The following is a 5,156-nucleotide window of genomic DNA, read 5'->3' as shown; positions in this document are numbered from 1 at the left end:
CATTTCCCTCTTGAGCTTGAACAGAGCTATTGCTTAAGCGTGCCATAGTTCTGGAATTGTCACAGGCGCTAGAATCGCGGGTGGCATTAGCTCGTGAGGTGGTTCTGAGTCTCGCTCTGGAGCTGGTTCAGTAGTTCCAAGAAGAGAAAATACTATCAATACGTCTGTGCCTTCCACAGACATAAAATCTTTCATACCCATTCATGAAGTCTTGTTGTAAATACCCACCCTCCAGGAAGTCTTCCCAGACTGCAGTCCACGAGGACAGTGATCTGAGCCTACTCATTTCTGCGGCCAAACCCCAGCCTCTGGAAGGTCTTCTCACTGTGGCCCGGCCCCGTCCCCTCCACACTCGCCCACGTCACCCACCCCACGTCCTCCTCACTCTCCGACTCTGCCTCAGGAGGCGCAAGGTGCTCCCGCTGTGAAAGGTGAGGGTTGGCCCCTTGCTCCAGGTCCGAGCCTGGGAAGCTGAGCTCTGTGTAACAACAGCATCTTCGGGCAGGGACATTCTGGGGGCTGGGAAAAGTCCTCAGGGCACTCAGGTGCCCAGGACGGAGGGGATGGATGATTGACAGCAGAGTGTGAGCCCTGGCACTTCCTTCCACACTGCTCTCCCAGAGCACCGCTGTGGGGCCTGGGGGCCTGTGCCTCCTGCTCCTGCCGGCCAGAAGCCAGTCCTGCTCTTTGTCCCCCTTCAATCTGACCGTCCTGGCCGAGACGAGCCTGGTCACGTAGGAGGGTCTGGCAGGAAAAGGTCTTTGTAACTGCGAGCCTCTGATCAGTGGTGTGACCACCTGTCTTCTTCTTCAGGACCAGAGGCACACTCCTCTGTCAGTCTTCCTGTCCCCTCCCCTCTGGAATGTCAACTCCACGAGGGCAAAGAGGGTGGTATCTGCTCTATTCATTGCACTTATCGGCACAAAGTAGGCATTCCATGAATATCTGACCAATGAGAGAACAAATGGACTCTGTCTCCTACCCAGGCTTCGGGGACTCCTGACACCTCAAGCTTGAGCTCCCATGCCTGTGTGCTGCCTCACCTGTCAGGAGTCCTATGGCAGTGTTCTCCTCCCACGGACACTCACTTCCCACAGGTGGGTGATCCAGCCCCGGAGCCCTCACCGAGTCCCCTGAGCACCAGTGGAGCACCCACTGTTGAGGTTCTATCGGATCAGGGAGAGGGATGCTCCCCACATGTCCTGTTCTGGGTCCCAGGGTGTGGGGCGGAAGCAGGGCTGGGGTGGGAAAGGGATGGATTCCCGTAGGGTCTGACTCTGTCCCGTGACCTCCCGCAGCACCCAAAGCCACATCCACAGCTCTCCCTGACTCCTTTGCTCTTTCCTAGCAGAAGCCCTCAGACCTCTGCCCTCTTGCAGAAACCCCGCAATGTGTGGGATGCAGGGTTCTGCCAGCTCACAGTCCCCATACTCCACTCACAGCTCTGATCCAAAGCCCCCTCACTTCTGTGGCTGGTCCAGGGGTCCAGCGTCTTCATCAGAATACGGAGGATGTGTCCACATGTAGAGGAGGGCAGGAGGGCATCCCAGTGACCGTCCTGGGCACACCACCTGCTGTCAAGTCTAGTGTGGCTGGCTGCCTCCCTCCCGGCTAGAATGGAAGCCTGGAGAGCAGGGTTGTCTGCTCTGGGCGCTGGACTGTGGTCAGTGCCTAGAAAAGTGCCCACACCTGATATGGCTTCCGATACATGAATGAGCCCCAGCCAGCCCCGTTAGAGATACCTGAATGGGCCTGGGGTCCCACTGCTGGGGGGCCTGGGATTTCTGCTCTGGCTTCACTCAACACGGGGACCCGTAATGGAATCTCAGATCTCCTTTTCAAATCAGAGCACAGGCCAGCCCAAGGCTCCAGGGACAGTGAGGGATGAGGCAGAGGCTTTGTCGTGGGGAAGAGAAGATCCAGTTAGCAAGGCCACAGCCCCTCAGCAGACCTGTCCACGGGGCCAGGCACCTGGAGAACCCTTTCCAGGAGGACCCCCAAGTCCCTACAGTAACTCCAGGAGGCTGGTTCTCTGTTCACTGCACTGTTCAGAGGAGCAAACAGACCAAGAGCGAGGCCGCTGCCTTCTGGAGACTCACAGCTGGGAGGGCGGGATGTTCACCTTGTAATGTAGTAGTCGTTCCAGCACCTGTGGGGGGGTGGCAAAAGCTCTGTAAGTAGCTGGAAAGTGGGGGCAAAGGTGTGGGGAGCACCCCGCTCCCTGATCCGGTAGAACCCCAACAGTGGGCGCTCAGCTGTCCCAAGGAGCACACCCCCATGGCCCCTGCAGGTCAGGAGAGGGTCCTCGTGGGCTGCTGACATACTATAAGGTGGACTGGTTACCACAGTAACGTGCAGAGCAGCAGACGTAATACCAGGAGCCCGTGTCCTTTCGAGTAAACACGTTCCTGCTAATCGTGTGGAAGGATTGCATGTCCACGTGGACGGGTCCCTGGGGCTGGGCGTTCAAACAGGAAAGTCTGTAGAAAAATGCCAAGATACTCTTGACTGAACATGAGGTGAAACGGCACAGAAGACCCTTTTCTGATACTCCTCCCAGTATGTGGAAGTGACTTTGCCTCTGGCCACAGCAGGGGCTGGGCCGCGAGGGTGCGCTGGGGGAGGACATGGGGAACCCAAGCCTTTGAGAGCAGGACGCCAGGACGGACGCCAGGGAGTCACAGGGCAGCTGCAGGGGCCTGGGGTCCCCTTCGGCTGTGCAGGGTCCGGCATGTTGGGACAGCTCAGCACTACACCCTGAGCCAGCACTGGACTCTTGGTGGTGTGGGGAGAAGGAGGAGAGAGCCCCAGGGGTCAGCTCCTGTCCCGTCTCCTGTGTGGAGCTCTGTAAAGACAGTGCCGGCCGCCAGGTGGAAAGCCACAGAGCCCTGTCTCTGCTGGTTCTCAGACCCTGTGGCTCTACTACACACACACACACACACACACACAGTCTCCTCAGGCCTCACCAAGGCGGGGAAAGATGTGACAGCCTGAGGGCCATGGACTCCCTTGGCACAAATAAGAGGCCCTGTGGGAAGCCCTTTTCTACCCCGCCAGCCTTGTCCTGGGGTGTAATGGTGACAGGTTACCCACCGCCCACCAGCCTGTTCCTGCCCAGCGGCCGACCCTGTATGTCCCTCATCCCCCCACACAAAGAGGAGGAGACGGGAGCTGCCCGGGGAGAGCTCACAGAGCTGGCCTCTCCTGCCTGGATTACCCTGACCTAAGCCACCTTGTGTTGCCCTAGGCGACGTTCTGGAAAATGGCCAGAGACATTGGGAATGATGACGGTTAAACCAGTGTCTGCAGCATCTAGAAGGCGCTCACTGCAGGGTTTCCTGAAGCAAGAGCCTGGCTAGTCGGGAAACAGCAAGAAAACATCTTTGACTCTCAAGTGTCTCCTGCCAAATGGTGATGGGGCTGTCACCAGAATGTGGCTGCCTGGTTACCCGGTGTCAAGTTCTGCTGGGTTCTGTTGTCAAGGAAGTGACTTCATTTCCTGGGGTCCCTAACCTGAGCCCCCCGCCCCCCCGAATAACACCTATCCAAATAGCCCTTGGGCCTGCTGACTGCTCATCCCCCTTCTCCTTGCAATGCCATGTCTGTACACAGTGACACCAGTACCTCCCACCCACCCCCCGCATAACCCGCTGGGAGGTCGGGGTGCAGCCAGGGTCCTACCTATGAGGAGACAGAGCCGGGTTCACATCCGGCTGTGTATTCTGACCAATCTGTGACTCTGGGCAAGGCATGAACCCCAAGGGGCCTTCCACTTCTCCCCTCTACCTCCCCACAATCCCCGTCTCCTGGTGGATACGTCTTTGAGGAATCCCCTCCCATTACATGTGGACTGCATTAGTCAGATGTCATAGGAGGTGACAGAGTGATCAAATGTCACTTTCAAAAGTCAGCGGCTAACCACTTGCCCACTCTGACCTGTGTTCTCTCTCTCAAGTCTCTGTCTCTGTCTGTCTCTCTCTCAGGTCCCCGACTCTGGGGAACAAGCCTCTCTGCTATGAGTTGCTATCTGGAGAGGCCCATGTGGCGTTCACTGAGGGAGAGCAGCAGACAGAGAGGAAGTCTGGTCTTCAATCCAAACGAATCCCACCGTAGCTCCCGAGAGAGCTCAGATCCTGCCTCCGTTGAGTGCATCCCCAGCGTCCCGAGAGACACGCTCAGAAGCACCCAGCTGAGGCGTGCTGGTTTCCTCGTCCACGGCAAGTGTGTGATGCTGTGTTTCTTGGTTAAGCCATGAAGCTCAGGGTAATGTTGTCACACAGCCTTAGGCCACTAACACAGCGTCCACACCAGGCCTTGGCCCTGCCCTCCTCTCCCTTCCCCCGCCTCCTCCTATAAGCCCTTACCATCTTACAAACACTCGTGGATATTGGTGCCACTTCAGATACCAGATTGAGCTAAGTGCTCTCTGCCAATTAGCAAAGACTCACCCTCAGTACCTACACTGGAGGTTGACCAAGCATCAGATCTTTTTTCAAAACTTGATGTAGCTATCTTCAAGTGTGAGGGTGACACCTTCCTTAAAGCACCGTCGCACAGTATTTTATTCACTGCAGGAATTATCAGAGCCTTTATGAAGCCAGTGTGCACTGGGAACCTGGAGTGGGGGTATTAGTCTGTAGCACTTCCCATATCTGACCATAGACTTGTGTTGAATGACGTACCCCTTGGTAATACTGTGAGCCAATCACTAGAGCGGTGCTTCTCAGACTCAGTCATGTGTGTATGAGTCACCAGGCGATCTTGTTCACATGCAGATTCTGCTTCAGTGGGTCTGAGATGGGGCCTGAGAGTCTGCATTTCTGACTTCTTCGGAGATGTCCCTGCTGCTGGTCCACAGGCCATACTTCAAATAGCAAGGTACTAGAACATAGGTGAGTCAGGAAGAAATATTGGGCATCCCATTGGAAGAGTACATGACATCCCTGAAGCATATCCTGCTCACTGTGAGGACCAACTGTTTAAACAAATACACTGTTTACAGGGAATGAGAAAATGTGGGACAAACCCCTATGAAGAGCAAGCTTTGGAGGGAGCAGAGGGAAGACCAAAGGTAAATCGCTCACCGAGGGCAGGTCTCATTCAGCTGAAGGTTAGGAGGTGAATTCGTTGGGAAAGGGACACAGGGGTGGTTAGAT

This window comes from Rhinolophus ferrumequinum, chromosome 14, assembly GCF_004115265.2.
Source record: "Rhinolophus ferrumequinum isolate MPI-CBG mRhiFer1 chromosome 14, mRhiFer1_v1.p, whole genome shotgun sequence".
Lineage (NCBI taxonomy): Eukaryota > Metazoa > Chordata > Mammalia > Chiroptera > Rhinolophidae > Rhinolophus > Rhinolophus ferrumequinum.
Note: the sequence above shows the minus strand (reverse complement) of the source record.